Raw genomic sequence first — 13,393 nt, forward strand, 5'->3', positions numbered from 1 at the left:
AAAATTAATTAAAAAATAATACAAAGAGAAGATGAAAATAAAAAGTGAAGATTAAGAAAAGAATAGCACAAAAATAACATAAGGAGAGGAGAAAAAGAAAATGAAGGAAGAATAAAGAAGAAGAAAGGAAGAGAGGTGGGGTGTGGTGAACAGTGAAGAGAGGGGGGAGCGGGGGGCAATTGCAAAAAGGGAAGAGTAAGGGTTGACCAAACTCCGGTCTTGGTCTGGTTTGACCCTCAGACCCGATTTGCACTGACAGGTCGAGGTGCTACCACCATTGTCGTAGCCAACAATTATTATCAGATACTACAATATCCATTACCCAGAAAAACCAAAAACGTAATTGATAAGCAAATATCAGATACCAACAAGTAGATACCGATGTTGAGTGTGATTTTGTTTCAATAACCGTTGTCTAATACCATGATGAAATTTCAACATAATACAATGATTTAATATTAAATTTGATAGCCTAAATTTTTATCCCATTAAAATATTTATTATAAAATTAATAAACTACGGATGATAATTATGCGGGTTATATATGACCTGATTTGTTAGTATGTATAAAAACATGTAAGGAATGAAAAAAAATCGAAGGATACTATGGGGCCTAGATATTAAATATTTTAGACAAACAGAAATACAACGAGACAGCTAGGATGTAAGAATTGAGGACCTAGAATAAATGTGGGTTTCTCATAGACTAATTGATGAAGTGCATTTTCTAAGAGAGTCAAATGAAACTAGGATACAGGGAAGGTGGGACCAAGGATAGAAAGTGTTTCATTCATAAACCCACACATTGCCACTTATGTTCATATTGTTGAATGTGTCAGATTTTAGCCAGAGAACATGACTTGACATTGAACTGAGTCAACCACTGCTACCTAAAAGTTGTAATGGCTCCAAAATATGCTATGAACCCACTTGATGGAGTATGCATCAACTTCTTGGGGAAGCGGGCATAATTGCCAAACTGGGATGTGGGGCTCGATCACGGAGTCAGATGGAGCCAAGTTAAGAAGGCATGCAAGGAGACACGTGGTACTTGCTCGAATAAGTGCCTTTTGGTCCAAACAGAATGACCTAACTTCGCCCACGTTTGGTGCATTGTTAATTGCTTCAGCATTGTCCTCCTTATTGCAGTTTTTTTTAGAATCTGAGTTGGCCACGATTGCACTAGATTCTTGGAGTTGCTTTGCTAGTCACTATAGTAGGAGTCACACACTTCGGTGTGGTATGCACTGAGGTTGGGCCAATGTTTCCTCGGATGGTTGAATAATGCCTTCAACGATATAGGATAAGTCGCAAAGAATGTCTAAAACATACTCCATTCTATCTACAAGAATACATTTTTCTTGTTCAAAAGACAAATATGTGGATACAAAGTCAACATAAGTCGAGTGATATTTCATTTAAAAAAAATAAATGAGACATTCAAATGTCAAGTACGTCAAATGTTTTGGTGCATCTAAAATAAACATGGGATGACATATTAGGGGCCGATGAAGTGGATCTTTTCTTCTCCTTAGTGCCCTATCAGCCACAAAGCCGTCGAAGTGCCATATTACAAAATGAAATAAAAATAAGTTAATATGTGAAGGATAGTCTCTCTATGGCCAACACAGATGAAAATTAATCGAGTAGTATCTGAATATTATAATTCCTTGATGATTTTAACGTCTAGAGAAATTTTATATCGTTTTATATTTGCCTCGACACCAACACTTCACAAACAAACACCTCAATGATAGAAGCCTCTACCCATGATCGTTCATAAATGAAAATAGCTCACCTCTATCAAGAACAGCCATTTTGATGAAGCACTAATCATAGGCACCAATATATATTCACAAGCAATCTTTGGTAGTCTATGATAGATGAGTACACCTTTAGAGTCCCGCCATTTTTTTACAACTTCACCACCTCCTTAATACATTGTACATAGGAATATGTCAAATTTCTCTAGCGGATCTGGTGTTGCCATTGGCATTACAGTTCACTAGTCACAACCTGATTGACCCAGGTTTGTGATAGAGGTTCTTAATGCAGATATAATTCACATTGCTTTTGTATTTGTGGTTGAAAGTCTAATTGGAAAGATAACTAGGATATAAGCCACAACCTTTGACAAGGTCACCTCACCAAACATCTTACCCTTGTGATACAGGTCAAGTAGGGCAATAGGAAGGACATCATTTTCGTTACAAAGTAGGGTCTCGTAGACTAACGGCGTCGCTTTCTCTATTTGGATCCACTGCTCCTCATCACTCCATTACAACGCAGCTCACTCGCTCGGCCTACGTCTTCAATGGACACAACTATGTCTCATGGGTCTCTAGCTTCAAGCATATTCTCAGCTCCCACAATCTATTGGGTTCTATGCTTTGGTTCAACCATGAAAAACATATTTTTCCATGGACGTAGAAGCGTTGATTGATTCTCAATCATTATTTAAAAATAATACATCACATGTACCTTGTGGCAAACTTGCTCCACCCTTGACCTACTCATTTTGAGAATGTTCTGAAGCTGTTCAGATGTCTGGCATCTAAAAGTATCCACGTGATCACATTGCTCTTGGATCTCCACCTCTTCTTCTTCAACTCTTCTTGAAAATCTTGAAGAACTTCTTACCATGACGACGCTCTCCTTTGTTGATTAGAGAAGAGAGTAGAGTGGAGAATGTGAGGGGTTCTCAAATATGGTTGGCCTGGGTGCTTGAAATGAGTGCCCCTTCTCTATTTAAATTTTACTTAAGTTCTTCTCGAAAAAACCCTACAAAGTAAAAACCCTTACGACCTTATGTGTGTGTAACCCTCTAGGCCCATGTATCATTCTAGTTAATAACTTTAGTGGCCTAATAACAGTTATTGGCCAACCTTATTAATTAACTATATCAACATATAGACTAATTAACTAAGGATCTATTTAACCCAATCGATTGTAGGTAACAGCAACCGTCATCCATCACGTCACATGTCATGGTGATGATAACGCGACAGATGACATGACAATGAAGGTGATAAATTAGGGGCCATGACGGTGAAGGTGACAAATGACAAATTGGGCATGACGGTGATGCGATAGTGACATGGGGCCTCAGACGATTGACGTGACGGGATGGCCGTCATAGATGACAACTGTGACGAATTTTAAAAAATGACCAAAAAAGCTTAAAAATTGTTAGATTTAAGCTTGTCGACGGCTGAGATTTCGCCACGTGGTGTCGGTAACTCAATTTCTTGATATTTTACAGAAAAGTCCCTACGTTAATTAGTGCGCAAAAAAGGATGTCGTTGGAGACATGCCCCTCCAATTCTCTCCCCTCTGCATGGTTGTTTTTTCCATCACATGTGACGATGATGTCGTCCGGTTATGGGGAAGTGATTGGGACACCCCAAACCATGACTGTGACGTGAACGTGAAATTTTTTTCAAAAATCCTCAGATATGTGGTGGGACAATGATGTGACAAAATTTTCATCACATCGCCGTCCATCACAGATTTTCATCCATCTCGTCATATCTAAGGTCTTCACGTGACGGTTGTGTCGTTCCCTAATCGATAGGTTAGCTTTCTAGCCTTGGGGTGCCAAGCTATACCTCGTGATTTAGAAGATACCAAGTAGTGTTTGAACTCTCTCATGGAACCTTTACCGTCATCAATTATCATATATGTATAATCCATCATTCGCGCGAGACTCTCAAACGACTCAGGGTATGGTTTATCGTAAAACCCTAATATGTCATTCGATTAGTATTAATGTATAACAGAGATCGTTGGAGAACACCTTCTCCAATATCATCACTACCCTGCCCAGGGATTTTCTGCATCGTCTTCCTTGAGTCATTCTCCTCTTATACCGAGGGTGAATGATCTTGTCTTGACCACTCAATTGCTTCTGTGAGCTTCTTACTACATCCAAGCTATGACTTGTTTGAATCCCATGATTAGAGACTCGTAAGTCGTAGTCAAAATGTAGTCGTACATTTACGAGATGTCCTTGGTGTCTCAAGTCAGTGGACGTGAATCAACCTGATTGACATTTAGGTATAATAACATTCAGGGATTCTCTTGATCAATTTATTGATCTCTTCCTCCATAGAGCACCCACTACATGTTCTTAGTGTCGCCACACTAATAGCCATTGAAGTAGACTTATCGTATAAGTAGGATCAATTAGTGCTTTTCTATTCGCATAATTGGATGTCCATCTAGACTATCCATTAAATAGGAATATTTAGAATACATGTTCAAGAAATAGTGACCATTGTATTATGATCTCATCATAATTCACTAGGTCATTGCATGTATTTATGGACTTCATTATAAACATCACGTTGGAATAATAATGAACATAATATTTTATTTAATGAACTTAAATAAACATGGTGGTGTGATTGTCTTGGCGGCCACATAATATCCATCACCTTCCACTAGGAGTCTTTTCTTCTCTCCAACACTAACTCCTCGTCAAACCCCACAACGACACCAGCGGGCTTTTCTCATCTGCTCAACGTCGTAGATCCTCCTCTTCTTACATGTCCCAGATCCCCTCCATCAACTACAAAGGGCACTCCTCCGACTTCACCCTCATCTGACTCCTCACCTCTAAGATCAAATCTGTCCTCTTTCAATGCATCCTCGCCTCTAGTTCCTCCTCAAAATGATCTCCATCTTTTAATTGCCCTTCAAAAAGGTACATGCAGTGCACCCAACATTCCATCTCTAACTTTGTTTCCTACGACCTCTTCTCCCCTTCCTTTTCTACATTTGCCCTCTTTGTGGCATCCAAGTCACCACCATGGATGTATGATGAAGCTGCAAAGATACAAGTGTGGTAAGTCGCCATGGACCTAGAGGTAAAGGCTCTTGTATCATGGGCCACTTGGGCTCTCGTCCCTCACTCTTTCAATACAAATATCATCACCTACTATGGGTCTTCATTGTCAAATACAATTCCAACAAATGGGTTGCATGGCAGAAATGCTCTTTCAACAAATGGGTTGTATCACAAAAGCCACCAAAGCAGGTATCGTCATCATCGTTGTTTTCATGGATGATATGCTATTGATAAGGAGTGACACGATGGGCATTCTGACTAGCAAAGCCTACATGCAACAAAACTTCAGCATATGGGATCTAGAGTTCTGTGGTACTTCCTTGGGATTCAGTTTGCTTAAGGTGATAAGCTTGCCCTCTACTAAAGGAAGTATGATCTTGATAGGCTTCAAGAGTTTGGACTCATTGGATGCAAGCTGGCCTCATCCCCCCTGGAAGCTCGACCACCCTTCTAGGATGCATCATCTTCACTCTTCGACAATGCGGACCGGTATCGACGGTTGACGGGGGAAATTGATCTGCCTCATTGTCACACGCCTCGACATCGCATACTCGGTTATTTTCATCAACCAATTTATGCAGGCACCATGCCAAGCTCATTGGGGAGGGCCTTTACAGTCGTTGCATATGTTAAACGCGCACCAGAGAAATGAATCATCTATTAACGACATCAACATCTTCAGATCGAAGCCTACTCAGATGTATCAAATGTTGACGACTGGGAGATCACAAATCTACCACAAGCTACTGCACATATGTTGGTGGCAAACATGTTACATGGAACTGATGGAAGCAAAACATGGTCGCCTACTACAGTGCTGAATCCAAGTATGAGGCCATGGCCGACACAACACGCGAGATGTTCTGGCTTCAAATCCTATTGAAAGGACTTGGCGTTAAGTCTCCTACACCAATGTCCATGCATTTCAACAATCAAGCTGCGATCTTCATTGCATGGAATACTATGTTCTACGAATGGATCAAGCATACCGAGGGGGACTGTGATTATATTCGAGACGAAGTAATGGCAAGCGTTATCGCGACTCCAAATGTTGCATCTTCAAACAGCTAGCAGATATCTTCATCAAGAGTCTGATTAGGATCTCTTATGACGTGACAAGCACCAAGCTAGGCATGGTTGATCTTTATGCTCCAGCTTGTGAGGAAGTGTTAAACTAGGCCCACATGGTATAAGTTACCAACTCTCAATCTCTCCTTGCCTATATAAAGGCATATAACCCTCTCTTTTTTGCAAAAAAACATTGTTTACACTTATTAAACAATTATATCACATAGAAATTCATTAATCAATCATCAATTTAACACAATCAATTGGTTAAGTCACCAATTCATGGGGTACCCAGCTATACTTTGTGCCCTAGGAGATACAAAAGATTATGATAATTTTCTCACAAAACCTTGTTGGCATTAGTTGTTGTGTATGTATAATCTCTCATTTGCGTGACACCCTGATACAAGTTAGGCAATGCTCAACTCTCAAACCCTAATCGGTCTTCTTAGTTAGTGTCAATGCAGTTAGAAAATCATAGACAAACTACTTTGATATTGCCTTGGCCAAGGACTTCATCATGTTATCTTCCTTGAGCTGTCTCCTCGTATACCAATGGTGGAAGATTCCATCTTGACTACTCAATCTTCTTTGAGAACTACTTCATGAGGTATGAGAATTTTATGGATTTTAATTTTGTCTTATAAAATTTTAGAATTCCAATTCAATCCAAGCTTTGAATGAAACTAAAATTAATTTTCAGGATGGAATGAGTCTAGATTGAATTGTAAATCCTAATCGTTCAAAAATATTAAGAAAAAAGCCAAACAGGAGCTGAAGATGAGTGAATACTTTTTATGAGATTTTGGGAAAAGATATGGCAGATAGGAATTGAATTGTCGATCAATTAAATTCCAAAGCTAGAGAGATAAAGTTGGGAAATTATTATAGAGAGAGAAATTGATGACATCTTGGGGGACATCAATCTTTTAATGAAATTTGAAACCGATAATTGAATCTAAGAAAATTATAGAGATTAAAAAACAATGCAATGTTTTTTTTGTGTTTTACTCCTGATCTTGAATTAGAGTGCTCCTTACCTTTAAAAATCCTCAAAAGGGCACGTACATTTTGCCCATGCCTTGGGATTTTGGAGACATTCAAGATGGAAATCAAAAGAGAAAGAATAAACTCATTATCTGAATCCAAGATCCAAAAAAAATTGAATCCAAAAGTGGGTCAAAAGATGTGACTACACGTAAAATTTTGGCGTGATTAGATGATTACATTGCCAGATATTTTTGTTTGAAGCATGTTCAATTTCAACCACTGCATCTTAGCCTCCACCTTCACACGGTCACAATAAATCATGTGGCACCACTGGATCTACCAGCTGTCTAGGGCTAAAAAAAGAACAACAATCACAAAAAACATGATGGAAATGCGTAAAGATTTAGTGCCCTAGTGGCACTGATTTCAGCACCTCAAGGGCACCATATTTCAGCCACTTTGGGGCCATGTCACTTGGGGATAGACAAAAAAATAAATTCCAATAAAAATTAGCTCCTTTATGGCATTGATTTTAGTGCCATAAAGGCACAATGCTACTCCGATTAAGGTGGCATGTTGCCCCTTTGAATCTCGATATTTCTAAAATACTGACTGCATAGAGGGCAAGAGTGAGCGAGAACAAGCGGGTGAGATGTAAAGTGGAAGAGATTAAGAAAGGGCAAAAGGAAGACAACAAGAGCAGAGACAACATTAGAGGGAGAGAGCGAAGAGGGAGAGGGAGAGGGGCAGTCTTCAGTCTGGTTTGATGTGGGAACCAGAACTAGACCAAAAGGTTCAATCAGCCCTAAAAAGGCTGACCGACGGTCTGGTTCAATCTTGTTTGACCAAACTTCCGTCAGACAGTGTCCTTAATTGCATGCATTTAGGGACTTGAACTATAAACATCACATGTGCATTATAATGAATAAGCCACTCTGTTGAATATTGAGTGATACATGGAATGTGTGATTGGCTTTTAGGCCAGATATATTTCCAACATCCCACCCTTGAATCCCATGTTTTTCCCTTTATTCCCCCCACTAACACTTTTTCACTTGGTTTCACTTTATTTTATTGATCATTTGGAAGAAGAATGACACATGATTTATTATATTTCATGTAATTTTTAGTCTGATTGATGCCTATCAACTTGTGTAACACAATAATTTTGATTTTGAAGTTACGATGGGCCAAGTGGGACAGTCTTAGGATGAGATTCAGGCAAAAATGGTGCCAAATTGATAATGTTCCCTATTTCTCAACTTGTTGAATCTCCTCCTATTGTTCTCTAAAAAGAGGAGAGGGTGCTAAAGATGGAAGAGGATAGGTAGTGATCGTACAGAGGGATGCATGGGCCCCTCTAACTTAATATTCTTTTATACATAATATTAATAATATTATTTAATATTTGACCAAGTTTTTCGCAAGAACCCATAATTTAATTATATACTCTTATGTCTAGTGAAATTTTCATGTAATTATTAAGGCCCATAAACCAATACAATCAATGGCTTCATGGTCCATGTAACTCTTTATTGACTAGAATAATTAGTTTCAAATGACATATAAATAATTTATCTGAAGGTGATTTGAATCAGTTGATAGTTTGAGCCACTAATACACGAGGAGCCAAATTACAATGCACGTCTCAAAATTTGCAATGAGTTTAATAAATAATTTCATAGAAACCATTCGTTAACAATTACCTTGGTCATGGTATCCATCAGTTTTACAATAACTTAAGAATGCATGGCATGGTCAACTATCAGACCCTAAAAATTCTTACCAATTAGGACTAATGCATTTGAAAATCATGGGAACAATCTTTTTGGATATTTCAATCACCTTTTTAAGACATTCAATGCACATTTTTCTTATAGTGTATATCCTATCATTATGAGCCAAATGATCCTATCCTGAATGTGGAATCACAAGTCTGGATTTTTTATTATCTTAAAGCAATAAATGTGTGGACTCCTATGATTAGGGAGTCATAGGTCTTAGTAAGAATCCCTTTCTTGCATCCAAAAAGTATCCTTGATGTTTTAGCTATAAGGAACTTTATAGTTATGCTATTACTGACCTGACCAAAAATCATATAATCGGGTTGACACTTAGGTATGATACCATCATGGGGTTAATATCCATCTCTTTGATGAACCAGATTAGAGTTAATTATTCAAACTTAAGTATGTTATAGTGGTAATTACATTGATATTTTTTGTACTTATATTTGAGTTTATTTATAAATTTAACCACATGATTTGAGAATGGTCAAGAGAGAATAGAGGGCCTAGAAAGGGTAATTAAGAAGTATAAATGTGAGTATAAGATCCCCTATGGTATTATAATATGATTTATATAAGTACAATGAATATATATTTTATATATTTTTAGATCTTTTATTGCATAAATTTGAGTTAAATAAGGGTAATTCTGTCGATACCTAAGAGGTGTTTGACAGAATGCCCGATTGAGTTCAAAAGAGGATGTATATGTATTTTTATATAATTTTTATAAAGTGAAATCAATAAGAACTTGGGAAAATTGGGAAAATTCGGCGATGCGGGGCATGTGTTTGATGAAATGCCTCAAAGAGGTTGCGATAACAAATTTTGATGAAACTAGTTTAATCAATAAGCTGAATCAAACTCAGGCATCAATAGTTGATGAACAGATAGTAATCAACATATGGAATTCAGAAACAAACCTGAATTGCCCTGATTCAGAGGTTCAGAGATTAGGGTAGCTGGTCACTGCCCCCTGACCTCGGCGTGCTTCTCTTCCTACCTTTTTTTGTGCTAGTGTGAATCCAAGGTGCTCCAGACCTCTTTCAGCACAATCTTGAGGAGTAGGAGTAGTCAGAATGGTATCACACCCTCCGCCACTACTGAAATCTTGGTCAAAGATGCAAGAGTTATGGGCTATGGAGCCTCTTTAAAGGCCTGGGAAGGACCTTGTAGGGCCGTTGATGGAGGGGGATGGCCCTAGGGGTCCTCCTAGGTCGTCGAACGCCCTGGCGGTCTCCCCCCCCCCGTCCCCCCAAATTTTGTCGTCCAGCACCAGCGTCGACGGCCAGGGGCAAGGATGGATGGAACTGCCACTGGTTATCCTATCCCGTTCTATTTTAGTCCAACGACTGCAATTATAGCTGCCCCATAAGGGCTTTCCTCCTTTGTGATTCATTCGTGAAGGACCTGCCATTCTTTCCAGCCAATCATAAGCTTACAATGTGTGAACAGCATGTGGTGGCAACGCAAGCTGCTTGAGCAGAGTGATAGCGATGGTGTGTGCAACGCGCGAGCTGTGTAAAGGAGACATGCACATCTGCAAGGGCAGCACATGTGGTAGAGGAAGCATGCGTGCGCGTGGGCAATGCGCGGGTGCATAGACAATGGTCAAATGCACAGATGGGCGCACAAAACTATGAAGTGTGTGCAACGGGCATGAGCGGCAACCGAGATTGCAGTGGTGGTAGAGACGGTGGCGAGGGCAGCCGCAGGGGCAACGACGATGTCACCGACGGTGGTGACAGGGGCAACAGAAGTGGAGGCTGCAACGGTCGCGGTGCAGGGGTACGCAGCATCTGCGGCCGTGACACACAAATCATGGGTGAGGTGGCAACAACGCGCAAGGCACGGCAGTGCGTGGACGCGCAGGCAGCACCCTGGTTGTGTGCGAGCAGCATGCTAGTATATGGCAGGCTTGACAGAGTAGGGTCACTGCGGTGAGACGTGGGGGCCGATAGTACGGGGCAGGGCGTCGCGGCCAGGCAAGGTAGTGCATGCGAGGCATTGTACAGGGCGCGGGGAGAGCGCTGGCTGAGGCGGTGTGAGGAGGGAGCAGGCTGATGCACTGCATGGGAAGGACACAAGGCAAATGCGATGTGGGCGAGGGGCAGTAGCCTTACCGGCCGCGGTGATGGCTTGAGCTGCTCATGGCCGGGGACCACAACAGCGAGCAAAGCGCAGGCCATAGCAGCATATAGGCGGCGATGACACCGAGGTATGTGGAGAGGCGGCATCAGAGACAGGGTGATGGCAGAGTTAGGGTTTCAGGAGGGAAACCCCATGTTTGCAATGGCAAAATTATAAATACAATTAATACTAAAAATAAATTAAAATAAGACAAAAAACTTTGTTTCTTCCTTTTTCAACTACTTTTCTAACATCAACTAGGGGTAACCCCCTCCCCCTTTACATAAGGAGTGAATATGGGACTCCCTCCCTTAGAAAAAGGGAAAAGACTTACATAAAAGGATCCCAAGGACCCCCCTAGCATGGAAAGGGCCACAGATCGTCCCAAATACACGAACACATGGACTCGAATACATAGGCCCTACACAAATGAAAAGAGGACATAAAATCACGACAAAGATAATGTCAACCTCCGGGGACCTTTTGACTAGGCCGAATACCTAAAAGGTCGGGTCTTTCACGTCAGTCGTGGCTCTATGAGCTGATTGTCACCAGTCTTCGGAGCTAGATGGTCCCTTTGAATAACTCTAGTAGCCCAAGAAAAAAATAAGCTAACCTTATAAATTAACTATATCAACGTATAGATTAATTAACTAAGGATTGATTTAACCAAATCAAAATGTTAAATTTCCAACCCATGGGATTTGAAGCTACGCCTCATGCTCTATAAGATAAACATTAGTGTTCAAACTTGCTCATGGAACCTTTGCCATCATTAGTTACCTTATATGTACAATTTTTCATCTGCACAAGACTCTTGAACAATTTAGGGTATGGTTAATCGTCAACCCTAATCTGTCATTTGATTAGTACCGATGCATAATATGAATCACAAGAGAGTACCTTTTTCCAATATTATCATTACCCTGGCCAATGATTTAGCTGCATCATTTTACTCGAGTCAATCTCCCCTTATATTGAGGGAGGATGATCCTTTCTTGACCACTCAATCATCTTGGTGTACTTCTTACTATATCCAAGCTATGACTTATTTGAATCCCATGGTTATAGACTCGTAAGTCGCAGTCAAAATATAGTTGTCCATCCACAAGATGCATTCAATGTCTCATGTCAATGGATCACTTATATAGATGTGACATGAATCAACATGGTTGGCATTTATGTGTAGTATCATTTAGGGTTCTCATACGATTCGACATCAAGGAGATGATTTCCAGCAATAAAATTTGTATTGCATATCCACACGAGCGGGAACTGATTGAAGAGTGAGAATTCTTAGGAGGAAGAGAAAAACAATAAGGTGGAAGATACAATGAACAGGGGAATGTCGCTCCCTCTCTCCCCTTTCTAGTTGGAAGAATCTCCTGCCCAACTTTAGCTCTCGCTGCCAGAATTAAAAATGATGGATGTCTTCTTGATCGAATCTGGCTTTATTTATAAGTGTCGCACGTGTAACCGTCTTACCATTGTCGCTTTGGCTAACGCCTCTAATATGTTCTTGAAAATAACGTATCAATACTCCCTCCTTATGCAGCCGACTTGTCCTCAAGTTGAAATGACGGGAAAGACCTGCTAAATTGTGACACCAAATCCCAAGTGTCCTTAGCTTTCGTCATATTCTTCCATCGATCAGCCCTTTCGGGCATGCTGAGGTGGATCTTGCCTTTGATATCGCTTCTGGGTAGACCTACCATTCCCAATCATTTGTAAGAGATGCAAGAAGTGGTGGAGTGTTAACCAAATATCCCAAAGCCTTTCTTAGTAACGATACATGAAATACGAGGTGGATGTTTGCATCACTAGGGAAGTCAAGTCTGTAACCACCTGCCCTATTTTATTTAGAATTTTGGAGGACCCGAAGTATTTTGAACGTAGTTTTTCAAAAGGTCATCTTGCTAGTGACTTCATGCAATAAGGTCTGATCTTTAGTACCACCATTTCTCCCTCTTCAAATTGTTCATCCCGGCTATGTTTATCAGCCTACGCTTCCATTCTGGACTGAGCTTTACGTGAATGCAGCTTGAGAGAGTGTAATGTGGAATCACATTCACTTAAGAGTTTGTCTAGAGAGTTGAAAGGTGTGGGAGGTGATCCATATCTGAGTAGTGTTGGTGGTTTATGCCCATATAATGCTTGAAAAGGAGATATCTTAATTCCTGAATGGTAAGAAGTATTGTAATCGTATTCTGCCCAATGCAGCAATTGATGCCACTTCCTGGGATTCTCAGAGGTGAAACATCTTAGATAGCACTCTAAGCCTCTATTGGGAACCTCAGTCTGACCATCTTTCTCAAGATGATAGGATGAACTGAGCTTCAATTGAGTGCCTTGATGTAATTCCTTCCATAACTGACTAGTAAAAATACTCCCACGATTGGATACAATAGAGCTAGGGGTACCATGTAATCTTACTATTTCCTTGGAAAATGCGTCCCCTACTATCTTGGCACTGAATGGATGTTTCAAGGCTATATAATGTGCATACTTTGTGAGTCGATACACTATAAACATAATGGTGTCATAACAATCTGAAGTTGGTAGTCCTTCC

The sequence above is a fragment of the Wolffia australiana genome, chromosome 19, assembly GCF_029677425.1.
Source record: "Wolffia australiana isolate 7733 chromosome 19, ASM2967742v1".
NCBI classification, from domain to species: domain Eukaryota; kingdom Viridiplantae; phylum Streptophyta; class Magnoliopsida; order Alismatales; family Araceae; genus Wolffia; species Wolffia australiana.